Raw genomic sequence first — 13,906 nt, 5'->3', positions numbered from 1 at the left:
AAGGGGAAAACAGCATAGTGCAAGAAAAATCAGTTAAGCCCCGGTCACAAAGCGCGTACGATTCCTTGCGATTCCTTCCGATGCGCAGGATAAGCGCAGTGCGTCGTAAGTCGGGGGAGAATCGGAAGCAATGGTTTAAGTATATAAAGCCGCGGTCACAAAGCGCGTAGTGCATCGTACGATGAGGTCATAAGAGCGTGCCTGCGTCAATCGCAGTGAATCATAGTAAATCGGGGAGCGTTGTATGGCGAAAAATAGAGCTGAAATGGATTTTGAACATGTTCAAAATTTCGCTATCGTCGTAAGATTTTATTTGCCCCCATAGCAGACTTCATTACGGCAATTTTTGTCTACTGATGAGGTTATAGATTTATGAATTGTTAGCATGTTGTGATGGTTTCAGTTTTCCCTGATATTGTGGATATTGACGAAAAGGGAAAATATATCAGTCGCAACTGCCACAGTCGCAACCAGAGAATAGCGCGCCCCGCACAGGTGATGCAGACAATTGTTTGATCACTTCATGCACGCGAGTTTATAATTAGATCAAATCTCAGCTCTCGTCGGTCTTGGGTCAGTTTACCATAATCGTAATAACCATGGGGACCGGCTCGAACATAAAAGCAGGCTCTATGAGTCGGAAATATATATGATATAATGCTTATGATATGATTTTTGTATGATGGCATCTTTTTGTTGATAGCATATCATGATACGATCTTCGAAAGAGCCTGACACGTAGAGCCGGCAAGCAGGCCGAGATAATCATACCAGTACTCACGCTTGATTTGAACTTTTCTTGTAATGCTCTTGTTGTCATGGTCTTTTTAAATTTATTTTTACAGTTAAATATATTATAGGAAGGTATTCAACAGGTAAGTCCACATTTTGTTGGTTTAAGAAGCACAAAAGCGGCCAGGCGGCTATTCAAAAGAGACACAAGTGAAAAATCGTACGACGCTGGAAAAATTTTGAACACCATCCGATGCGTTGCGATGGCTGATTTTGCTTACGATTTTGCTGCGATTTACTGCGCTCATCGTACGATATGCGGAATATACCATCGCAAGAAATCGTACGCGCTTTGTGACCGGGGCTTAAAGTACCATCAACTGCAGTGCCAGGCATAAAGTAATATTGAACAACACGCGGAATTCAGCGTCACACAAAAGACCGAAAAGTCAACTCACAGCCACACTGTAAAGGAGGTCGGACAAGAGACTGATGTACAAGTATATATGAAGACAGCATTATCATAATATAGGTACCAACCATGTTAATTTAAAGCGTAAATGGCGATTGGCCCGCAGCTATTTAGAATTACCGTAAATAGGTGATACTGTCATATTCAAAATAGATCGATGTTATAATACACATCATGACCAGCTGGTCGCAGCTGTTGACAACATGAACAGCTCGTCACAGCTGGCCACAGCTGGTCACAGATGTTGACAAATTTTGAGCAACTTGTGTGAATGGTAAAATAAATATCCAACATAAATCGAGAATGAGGTGAATAACTGAACGAGGTGAATAACTGTCATAGCGGCCCAGAACCGAAACACACCGCCAAAAGAAACCAACGTGCATCATCGACAACCTCAGTGTACATAGCGGACCTGCCAAACCACATACGATTCAGACAGAGAACATACAGATACAAATACGACCGCGCGTAAACGTGATAAAACGACAACGGAAATATGCAAATACAGATGAAAACGCGCGTAAAATTGTTGTACATATCACGCATCTGCTTGAATAAGCAGACTTGGACCAATACATCGTGAAACGTACAATTTCAAGGGGTGATATCTGACATTATTACATCCATAATGAAAGCAACTAGCGCGACAAAAAAACACCGTGCGTCATCGTCTAACACTGTGCAGAGAACCTGCCAAACCACAAACGTATACGACAACGGAAACTACAGATACAGGTGCGAAGGCGCGTTTGACGACAAGAAAACATGACGCATCTGCTTGCAATATTTCATTATGGCAAGGCTCACACAAAGCGGCTCTGGACCAAAACACCACAAGACGAACAAATTGTAGGGGTGATATTTTTATACATCCATAATAAAACCATCAGCCGCGAAAAAAAACAACGTGCATCATCGTCAATCTCAGTGCAGAGGACTTGCCAAACAACGTACGTATGCGACAACGGGAACATGCAGTTATAGGTGCGAACGCGACTTAACTCACGATCAGATAAAACCACGTATCTGCTTGACAATATCAATTACCGCATGACCCACATACAGGGAATCTGGACCAATACACCGGAAGATGAACATTTTGTAGGGGTGTTATTTTCATAACATCCGTAATAAAACCGGCAGCCGAGAAATAAAACAACGTGCATCATCGTCAACCTCAGTACAGAGGACTTGCCAAACAACGTACGTATGCGACAACGGGAACATGCAGTTATAGGTGCGAACGCGACTTAACTTTGACGATCAGATAAAACCACGTATCTGCTTGACAGTATCAATTACCTCATGACCCACATACAGGGAATCTGGACCAATACACCGGAAGATGAACATTTTGTAGGGGTGTTATGTTTATAACATCCATAATAAAACCACCTGCCGCCAAAAAAAATCCACGTGCATCATCGTCAACCTCAGTACAGAGGACCTGCCAAACCACATAGAATTCAGACAATGTGAACATATAGATACAGCTGCGAACGCGCGAAAACCAGACAAAACTAAAAGTCTGTCGACCAGAGGTTCTGGTCACAGACTAAAAAGCGAACTTTTCTCTACCGTACCATCAGTCTGGAATGTGACCTACCACCACACATCAAATCGCTGCTCAACATCTCACGCTTTAAAAAGGCAATGTACCATGTCTTCTCAAGCCATTAGTTTTTTTTTTATGTTTGTGTATCTATTATTATCTGTTTGTACATATACATGTATGTTTGTGTATATATTTGCGTTTGTATATGTATGTTTCATTGTTTCATTCGAACCCTGGTAGACTAGCCCTAAATAAAGCTAAAGGGTATCTGAATAAAGGAATAGTCTGAACCACGAGAATAACAAATCTGGAAAAGAAGATAAACCTCCAATGATCAAAGCAGTTCTGCTCAAGAATGAAAGGAATCTTAATTGGCCACCCTCAAAGGGTTTCTTATCAGTTGTGCTTAACAGGTGGAACAATGGAGGTTTGTCTGATGTTGTCCACGCTCCTCCACAGCGTCCTTTAATTAGATCCACGCCCCGGGCCCACTGAGCATAGCGGGGCGCCTTTCGTGTTTACCAAGTCTTTGTGTCCTGGGTAACCTGGGTACGAGTGTATCTTTTCCGCGCAAAGCATGCTGGGGGGAGCGATATAAACCTGGGAAGGAGAGCTACTGGCGCGTCAGGACGCGTCCGCGGAGAAGGCCAAACGCGCTACCGTAGCAAACTCCCTTCCGTGACATAACTCCCCTCTCGGCAATCTAGAGGGGTAATCTAACACTCTCGCAGCGCTACCAAATTAGGTACATTTTAAAGTTCCCTTTGATATAACGTATCACCAATGTGGCAACATTTTACCCCCGAAATAGTAAACTTTCGTCTTGTTTTCGCCTCGGTAACTGTAGAAAACGCTAGCTAACTGGGGTACAGTCTCACGTTGTATAGAGACGCACAGAATGGTCACACAACTTACGATTTGCTAAGGTAATTGAGACAAACACAAAACAAAACAAAATGACAGATGTGGATTCCATATAGTTTTATTTGTGTATTGGTTGAGCCCACAATCTAAACCTATATATGGCTTCTTCGCGGCGCTGGGTACGAGCGTGGATGTTGTCTGTGTGCGAACATCGATCTGTGCACTCAAGCTTCGAAACATCCCGTAACTTTGGAACCTGAGCTAAAAGATTTTGACAATGCTGATGTCGTTTCAGGTGTGTCCAAAATTTTGCTTTTTATCAAACGAATAAAAACTGCCATACTCAAACCATCGCCAATGGGTACGAAAGCTTCATGAATAGTAATAATTAAGTTGCCTGAAGCGCCCATTGAGGAATGCAGATCGGCTTAATTGGCCTCTCTCAAAGGGTTTCTTACCAACCGTGTTTGTTAGGAAGAACAATGGAAGCGTGTCTGATGCGTCCGGAAGTTACAGCAGAGGGGTCCATTCCGTGAACAAGGCTGACGGAGTCGGCTGAAAATTTGGGGTAAGTCCCAATTAATCTTAGTGTTGGTTAAGTAAAGTTTAGTTTTTCCACAGTGTCTGATGCTGTCTATGTGCGAACATCTGTGATCTGTGCACTGAAGCTTCGAAATATCGGAACTTTGGAACATGAGCTAAAAGATTTTGAGAATTTTGTTTTTCTAATCAAAAGAGTAAAGACTGTCATACACATACCATTGGAAATAGGGTACGAAAGATTCGTGAATAGTATTAAAAGAGAGAGTTTATTTGCAAAATCATGCCCGAAGGCACGTACAGTCTCGAGATGAGAGTAGAGTCATTCAGTACATAATACATGTATTAGTTTCTAATCTACTATAAGGTCCTACGTTTACTATTATAGGGTTTGACTTCTTCTTTGGGGGCAGTGGTTAATGAATTGTGCCACTTTCTGCAAAAACGCCGTCAGGCGACATGCTTTGACCCTGGTTAAATAAAGAATAAACAAACAAACAAACTTGAGTGGGTTTTGTGCTTGGAGTAAAATGTATTGTATTGTTGCAATTCTAATAAAGTCAAAGTCAAAGTCTACAAAGCACGCAAACATACGTTGATTGGCGTTAGTATATATATATGAAGATATCAGAGTGTCGAGTATATTTAGATATCTATGATTACAATGAGGTCGTCATTCGTTCCGAAGCGTTTTCCGCAGCCAGCTTGGTTTGGGGAAATGATTTTATTTTCATAGATAGTTGGTAAGCCTGGACTTCTTTTGTTCCGGTCTTTTTGGGCCCACTTTCATGTAGTGAAACAATGTGGCTTACTCGCCATTGTTGGGGGAAGTGTCCAGATGAGAGAAGTAAATCGAATAGCTTGATCAGCGGTTTTGCGAGGATGTGAGAAGCACTAAGTACTTAGCCCGGTGTGGCAAAAATATGCAATTAAGGTCTTCATCAATCATTCAGAATCAAGTCACTGCCTGAGGCTTTCTTATTCTTTAGCTGACTGATCGCTTGTGTGATTTCTTGTTTTTGTATGGTAGCATCTAAGGAGTTTGATTTGTTGTTGGAAACGCCCAGGCCCTTTGGCACTACAACATATGTCCAAAAAAGTTTTCTTTCCAGTACTTAGAACACATTTTTGGTGGTGATCTCTTTCCTTCCCATTGATTGTAACGTTAAAGGTCAAATCCAAACTGAATTCAGCTAATTGTGTGTCCAATGGACTATTGGCGTTGTCAAAGAAATGATAAGATTGGAACAAAAGTGCCCGACTCATCATCCTCACCTGTAATTACTGGTTGCCATGACTTTTATGCCGTCACCAAAGCATTCTAGGATCAGCCCATAATCTACGCCAATGGCAGTACAGGCCAGGTGTTGGAAGATTTTAACTGTTGATCATATCAAGCCGAGCTAACCACTGTTAATGTAAGCTACATCTAAAGTACATAGAGCTGGATACCATTCATAACATCAAATGGGGATGCCTACGTGGGTGGGTGTTGTGTTGAAACTCCGTATACGTGCAAGGGCCGGGTTGAGGCTTTGCACGCCAGCAATGGAGAAGTTGCATCATCAGATGAGCAGACAACTAGTTTCGTCAGTTGGAATGTCGTCATAATTATAGGCCTTTTAAATGCACATAATTGCTGTGCAGGAACACTTAAAAAGCTAAGAGCCCAGCCCATCCCGTTTCCCGCACTTCTGATTCCAGACCCGAGAAGAAGAGTTGAAGAAGATCTCCAGAAGACTGCAGTCTCACCGCGAACGTCCTGACTGACCTGACAAGAAACTCGGTGAGTAGCAACACCGTAGTGGTAGCACAGCGGCAAGTTGTGTCATGTTTGCAGCTGTAATTCTTTTTTCGTTTGTTTGTTAGCTTGCTTAGGAAGAAAGTTCATATTCCAGACCAACTTTATGCAGTTTCTAGACGTTTTACCGCCAAACTATTTTGCTGTCAAGATCGTCGCAAGGTTCCGTATTTTGTCATAGTAATGATTCTGCCATCTATGATTCGCCATCATTGGTCGATTCCCTAAGCTACTCTTGGCAGATTCCGTTATTGGTACTGTAAGAAAGGAGTAGAAACAGACAGAAACAAATCCTGACTCCCGGGATTCCAACCCGCGCCGACTCCGTGCCGCCAGATCACAAACCCAGACGCTAATAAACGGTCACGCCAAAAGACTTAAATCCGTTTTGCATCGACAGTTAAGCAGTATTTGAATCACACTGTTTGTTACACTTGTACTTTTGAATAGTGACGTAGAGATCGAAGTGGTACACTTCAAGTATTCGCGTACCGATCGAATTAACTTCATAATTTAGCTGAACTTAGAGCGACGAAGCGTTCTGTATTTTCCTTATTGAAGACTTCCTTATTGAAGACTCCAAGAGAATAATGAGACTTTATGAGAGACTACATGTTGCTTTTTTTAATCTTTGACTGTCAATCTTGTGATTCATATATAAGAGGCCATCCGAACTCGATGCTAGCATACTGATGTCTACAAAACTCCGTTCGCGATCCCTACCTGTAAAATCGGCGCCGTGTGACGGACCAAAATCTCAAAATCTCGAGCCTGACAGTTACGCATTATTTAGTGGATTGGGGCGCAATGGCCGAGAAAGATAGGCTTATTCAACAGTCAAATTACCTGGAATTCAGTCTACCGTGGATTGGCTGGGCTACCTTCGGGACAAGAGCAGCTTTCTGCCGCCGGGGTAATCTTTCACTCCCGGTATGAGTTTTGCACGGTGGAGATTAAATTAGCCATCCTACGGGCAAAATCCTCCCGCGTGAACAATCTACCGGGTGCAGACGATCACCCCGGCGACAGAAAGCTTTATCTGCCCCGTAGAGAGCCTACAGTAGCTACGTAGGCCGCCCAAGCCATGTAGGGACTGGATTCCAGGTTAATAGTCAACAGGCTTCGAGCGGTATTCACGGCACGTCACATTCGCCGTAGGTTGTCGCTCATTTTTGATGTTGGAAAAGTTTACAAGCAGACTTTGACCGAACTAACTGCCGAAAGGAAGCATAAAAACAAAACTACGAAAGCTTCGCCCCCTTTTTAATCACTTGTTTCCAGTGCTTGGACGGCACTGGATTCAGCACTGGATTTCTAGTACTGAATGTTCGAGCTCGGACGATATGTTGCTCACTGGAAACCACTGTCGAACACTTACCGCCCCAGTCCTTCTACATTTTATGGGCCACCCAAAGCAATCGACTTACAATTCTTCAGAAATCTAGACAAAGTCTCCTAGCCCTGCCGGTCGATTCCTATTTGCAGCTGAACCCAAGGTAATCTCGACATAATCACCCAAACTCATACAAACTCATCAAGACCAATAATGATTGTCTCAAATACTCATATTTCCCAAGAACTATTATCGACTGGAATAATCTACCATATTCAGCCACCCTTCAAGCCAATCCTGTTAAGTTCAAGAAAGAGGTGTTACAACACCTGAGGAACGGCCAATAAAACAGTAGTACTGCGCCCTGGGTGGATTGCCCCAACACTAAGGGGTGTTACCCAGTATTTACACAAGAACAAGAATCGAAAGCATGAAATATTTTCTATAACAAGACAAATGGACCACAAACCACATTTTCTATAACAAGACGAATGTTACCACACATGAATTCGAACGACTATCCGAAGTATGCAAATGCACCCAGTTTGAGATAGTACAACATACGCACCACAAATGAGAATGGTCTTCTGTCTGGCAAGGAACACGCGTAAAAAACAGCATTAACAGATATGGCTATTAGTTGGCCGAGACAGGCTTAGGGGCATGTTCGGGCATGACACACCCGCCATGACACACGAGTCGCACGATCAGGAGTAGGAGGAACTCCTTACATCTTTGGTCTGAAGTCCTCCTAGGAGACGGATACTCCGAATAACAAAGCTGCATCTGCTGAAGCCGTCTCACACATGACATACAGTTGTGTCCCTGTGAGACTTAGTGCTCTAGTAGACGAGAGGGTGGAGAAGGAATTGCACAACCCCTCCTTCACCAGAAAAAGTCATGTGCAGGTCAGGCAAAACAGGTAAAAATGCCTGTCTGCCTGCTCATCTGTCGAGTCGACAGGAGAACCATAAAAAAAAGAATTAAAAAAATTAGCTGACGACGTCTAAAATATTTGCTGTTTTATTTGGGCTGTGAATCGACCGTGTAGGGAAATAGTTCCACAAAAACGGAAGTGTTGGGGTTGTCAGTTGTCTTGACCATAGTTTGTAGCCTCTACCAGGCTTCGTGGTTTGGTGGTCTAATTGTAGAAATTGGTCAAATAGAGTAAATAGTACGCTTGGGGAGTCAGCCGGCCAAGTAGGGACATTCTCCAAACCACGGACCTTCTCGGCCGGCTGACTCCCCTAGCGTACGGTGACTCTATTTGTCCAATTTCGACAATTAGACCATCAAACCACGGTGCCTGGTAGAGGCTACATAGTTTGCGCCGAGTTTGTAATGGTCCGAGCTGGCCCAGGTCAATGATTATCTGTAGTCAACTTTATAACTGCGATGTGTCAATGAGTCTTTGTGTATGTAGTAAGTGATTACCAGCCCAGAGCAATGATTATCTGTAATCATCTTCATAATTACAGTGTGTCAATGAGTCTTTGTGTGGGTACTGAGCCCAGAGCAATGATTATCTGTAATTATCTTCATAATTGCGGTGTGTGAATGAGTTCTTTGTGTTCTTCTACATCCTACATCCCGACTTTCCTTGCTTGCCCTAGGCGATCTGGCCACAGTTTACTCGGGTGCGTTCTGACTAGGGGTGCATTCCGGCCGGCTACAGCGCTTTCACCCGTTTGTTCTTTCAGTGCTCAAACTGGTCAAACATTTTATTTTTATTTTCATTTGTATTTTATCTAAAACTATACGTGCATCGTTATGTTTAACTCAGGATCGATTTAATGCGACCCAAGCGCCCGACCATGACGTCACACATGTATATATGACTGAATCGTTTGTAACTTGGAAGTTTTGTTTGGATTTCATTCTTCAGAGTTCGAAGATGAAGCTGGCCTTGTGTGGTGTTCTTTTCCTGTGCTGTGTGGTGCTGGTCGCGGCCGTGCCTTCACGGCGTGAGGAGGAGCTGCTGTCTGATATAGAAGACTTGGTGGCCGGGCTGAAAGGTACGTTTTTATTTGTATCACAGATCCAGTAATGCAAGCAGATCCTACAATGGCATAAGATAGTACCAAACTGGCCAAGGAGTATAGTTAGCCAAGAGGTGTTCATTTGCCATGTAGCAAAACACACTCCTAAGCCGGCGTCACTCCTCCGGCTGCTTTTGATACTGTCTTATGCTACCGTAGGATCTGCTTGGAGGTTACCTTTAAGGTGTAAAACACCAGGTTTGTCCTGAAGAAAACAAGCTACATATCTGGACACATTTGGTTGATCCTTTCTCAAAAAGGAAACTAGCTAGTACTCTTTTTGTTTTTCCCATTATAGTGACATATCAGTCACTAATGGAGATCTGTATCAAACCAAACCATTGTCAACAACACTACCCACCAGATCACATGTACGTTTGTGCTGCAACGTGTTTTGTGACTGCATGCTAGGCAGACGCTAGGCAGCACAGCTATGGCGTACACATTGTATGCTGTACACTAATGTTTGATTGGCGTAAATCTCAAATGTGTCTGTCTCGGGTTGCTTTCAGTGTTTTTAACGTCTCCTGTATCTTATCTCTTGTCCCAACAGAAAACCTCATGGAAATGGAGTTGCGAGAGATGGAGGCCGAGGAGAACCGAGGTGCGTTTACTTAGTTGTGATGTATTTATTATATCGGTTTCCACTTGTTAATATTCACGTCCTTGCCTCACAGCAGTAGTCCCTCTCAGACTTTCTCCCGCTGCCCTCTCTCCGACCTCCTCCGAGTCCGACCACTCCACATACATTTTGTACTTGTATGTGTGTGTGTGTGTGTTTGGGGGGGGGGGGGGGGTCTGGAGTTTCAACAAAAACAACAGTATTTCTTGGATAAATTACGTCATAACTTCAAAGGTGACATGATGTTCTTTCGCACAATGTCGTTTAACTGTTTTTGACTTCAATATCGTAGATCATTGTCTATTTTCCTTTTGTCTCAAATCCGCTTGCAATTAGTATTTCTTTGTTTTGTTTGACCTAGTTTAAGCACCTGCACGTGATCGCATTTTACATTGTCAAGCCTGACAGTATATATACATATGTATAGATGTATCCTGATTGGCATTAATTCTCTGAGTTCTACAGGAATTGTAATCTCCAAGCAGATCCTAGTCCAGGTTAACGCGCGCACTGACGAATTCATGTAATCTTCCAGCAGAACCTACGGTGGCATAAGATGGTACACTACACGAAAACTTGAATATCCGGTCGTTTTTGGGGTTGCATATGTCCCGTGAAACCTGGTGTATCCGGGGCATGTGCAGTCATATCCTGTTATGACAAGCGCGGGTCCTGCATATTACCGCTTATGCCTGCACATCCGGTAATTAGACATGTATGGGGATATGCGGCCCCTGCTCACGTCTTGAGTAATGCCAAACAAGAGACCATCTTGTGTGTGAATTGATAGACGTAATGATGCTTTGTCATAAGAATAGGTTTGAGTAAGATTGGTAAAGGACATCCGCTTTACATAAAAGTACTCTCCAAGCGGATGTTTATTGACTTGTCTGGCATTTTCAGTCAACAAAACTCACAAACGCCTGATATAAACGAATGCATTGTTTTACAAGAACAAAGAAAGGCCTACGCACGAATGGCGCGTATCATCGTTTTCCAATGAATTGTTATCTAGAACGAACACTAAAAATAACTTTGAGGGCATCGTATACCAGAAATGGACATTCTAAGTAAAATCTAACACGTTTGATGATAACATTCTCCACCATTCTATGGTGGGGTAGTCATTTTACGCCCTAAGCTTATCAATGAAACGGCCGCTTCAGTCTAAAGACCAATGTTGTGCTTTTGAAACAAAAGAAAACATGGCGTATATGATATACCCACGCTCGCATTGGAAGCCTTCATTCGTTTTTATCCTTGTGGATAATGCTTGTTGCAACAACAATATGTTTGTTACCAGACTGATGTATGAAATCATTAACAATTACAGTAACAAATTTTCACCTAGTTCCTTGTGGGTATTGTTTGACTGTGAACTGGCCAGGTGACAAAAGCTGAATTTAGCTACAGTGGACCTCCCGACCTATTGTGTCTGTCTGTATGCAAATACTCATCAGAACTAGCCAATTGTATTTCACACAGCATGTAGGTGTTTGAAAATAAGGACCAATCAACACACATGTCAACATTTTCAAATTTTACAGTTGGCATTTCAGAGCTAGACTTCTTTCTGTGAGGTTGCGCTTTTACGCAACGGATCCCGATAGCTGGATATCTGCATGCACGGCAGACAACGTCAGTGAACACTGAGGGATTTAGAATGATACGACCTCGAGACTAAACAACATCTTGCCGCGTGGAATTTGAACTGCCTACGCTGGAAGGATTGGATTCTGCTTGGAATTTTAAACAACTGTAATTTTATAGCTAGTATCCAGCCTTACGCGCGGGCAGGCGCTGTAGAGTACGGTGGGGTACGACTGACATGCCCGGTTGTGATTTTGCGGACGGTTTGAGACTACGTCACACGTCGCCATGTAGGACTGGCTTAAAAGTTGCTGCCGGAGGCCGTGGTTGGCTCGGGTGATTTCTGCTTCGGCCCCGTGGACAGTGGAGGCTGCCCACCCGTGTCGCGATGGATCAATGGTTACCACAAATCTTCACGTTCACGTTTAGAAATTTTGCCGCAGCTGTGCTCCTGACTAACAAAAGTCTGTGCAGAAGACGGGTGGACAACAGAATGTATGATAGCGGGAATGCAGAACTTCACAAGACGTAAAAGGAGCATCATTCCTATCCTAGCACATAATATATGGAGGAAATCGTCAGGACAGTCTACTGTCCAGAAATACTTTGAAAAAATAAAGAAAATTCATTCACCATTCAGAAAGAATAAAAGCAAAATAAACACACTACAGGGAGGGGGGATCCTAGGTAGGGCAGGGTAGTAAAACAAAGCTGCTTTCAATGACAAAGGGTGCTCTAGTCGAGGCCAGGGTGAGATAATTAGGTGATAATTAGGTGCTAACAAGGGTGCATGTCCCGAATAGGCAGGCATATGCAGGAAATTTGGGGCGGATGAGCGGACATGGGCGGGACATGCACCGGGATGGCCAGGCACATATGCAGGCATTATCGGCCTCCATATGTCCCGCACACTAATAGTTGTGAATCTCCGGGTCATATGCAGGTCCGTCTATACCAAGTGTGCGGACGGCATATACCCGTTATCGGCCACATATTTTGAATATCTGGGTTTATATGCAGGAGTATTCGACCCAGATATTCGCTTTTTCGTGTAGTGGTATCATAAGCTCAGTGGCAAAGGAAGCATATGAGTGTTCATTGGCCACCGAACACTCCAAGGCCGTCTACGGTCCTTTGCCAGCTTATGATACCGTCTGATGCCACGTACGTAGCAATTAGTATTTTGTGGCGTCGGGCGTGGCGTAACTGGTAGAGCGTTCGGCTCGGAATCTAGAGGTTCTGAGTTCGATCCCCACCGTGCCCCCGACGTTGTGCCCTTGGGAAAAGCACTTTACACAACCTTCATCACTACACCCAGGTGTAAAAATGGGTACCCGACTTCGGTCGGGGAGGTAAAAGACTATCTTTACCTTCTGTCTGTACCGTGTATGTGGCACTGTTGATATAAGTTACAAAACTTGAGTGCAGTGCCACATTGTCCTCGTCTGTCCAAATGCAAAAAAATAAAAAAAATAGCATTTCTTACATCTCTGGCATTTCTTCCTTTGTCCTAACAGACCTGCAGGAGCTGGAGATGGAGAGGCGCCAGGGACTACCCCCCGGTATGGGCTGAAAGGATAGTGGAGTTTGCATTCCACAGACTACCACAGCTCCACGCCTGTTTGCATGCAGAATTGCATGCAGGGATAGTTTCATTGTGTTGGTACATAAATAGACGATAAAGGCTTTGATACACGAAGAGGTGTTTACCTGTTTTCCTGGTACTTCTGCTACGTTTCTCGAGACAATAAAGGCAAACCTAGCAGTGAGAAGTACACCCTGATACCATTGCCCTGAGGGAGGCAACAGTAATCTCCAAGCAGATTCTGCGGTAGCATAAGATGTAGTGTCTAAAGCTGCCAGAGGAGTGAAGTCGGCCTAGCGGTGTGCTTCGCTATCAGTGGCTGATGACTCCCTTTGGCCAGCTTTGATTCTATCTTATGCCACTGGTAAATCTGCCTGGAGATTAGGCAACACAGGTACCGAAACGCCGGCAGGTAAATTCCTCATGCTTGTGTGAAAGACTTTATCATCATAAAAACGCAAGACCAACCGAGGAAATACAACAAATAAAAACAAAGTTTGAAACAATCTTTTCACCGTTGATTCATCGCATTTCGTTACTAATACCAGCAGGGCAATTTGGGTGATTATCAATTGAATAACATTTAAGATAACATTAAATAAAGTTTGATAAGAATTCCCAGACGTGCACGTCTCATTAAGCAAGGGAATGGTGGTGAATGTTTCAATATGAAAGGTGACTAAAACTGGACTACTTTAAAACCATGCTCCTGTGTTGTTATTTTTAAAAGCGTTTTCAGCCAAAGGATCTCATTGATTGACAAGGGTAGC

At 43.5% G+C, this 13,906-nt stretch overlaps 1 long non-coding RNA gene across 2 annotated transcripts; it reads left to right on the top strand.

The window, feature by feature from the left end:
- Positions 1-5,341: 5,341 nt before the first annotated feature.
- LOC118413397 lies at positions 5,342-13,646 on the top strand. 2 transcript variants are annotated; one of them, XR_004830865.1, is made up of 5 exons: positions 5,342-5,584; positions 5,871-5,952; positions 9,186-9,315; positions 9,893-9,943; positions 13,069-13,646. It is a non-coding gene; the product is annotated as an uncharacterized LOC118413397 (long non-coding RNA). The 2 variants fall into 2 exon arrangements; XR_004830864.1 differs by lacking the exon at positions 5,342-5,584 and having other exon boundaries at positions 5,818-5,952.
- The last annotated feature ends 260 nt before the right edge of the window (positions 13,647-13,906 follow it).

Source organism: Branchiostoma floridae, chromosome 4 (genome assembly GCF_000003815.2).
Source record: "Branchiostoma floridae strain S238N-H82 chromosome 4, Bfl_VNyyK, whole genome shotgun sequence".
NCBI classification, from domain to species: Eukaryota; Metazoa; Chordata; class Leptocardii; order Amphioxiformes; family Branchiostomatidae; genus Branchiostoma; species Branchiostoma floridae.
The sequence above is the reverse complement of the archived record's forward strand: the minus strand, read 5'-3'. Positions and strand labels throughout refer to the sequence as shown.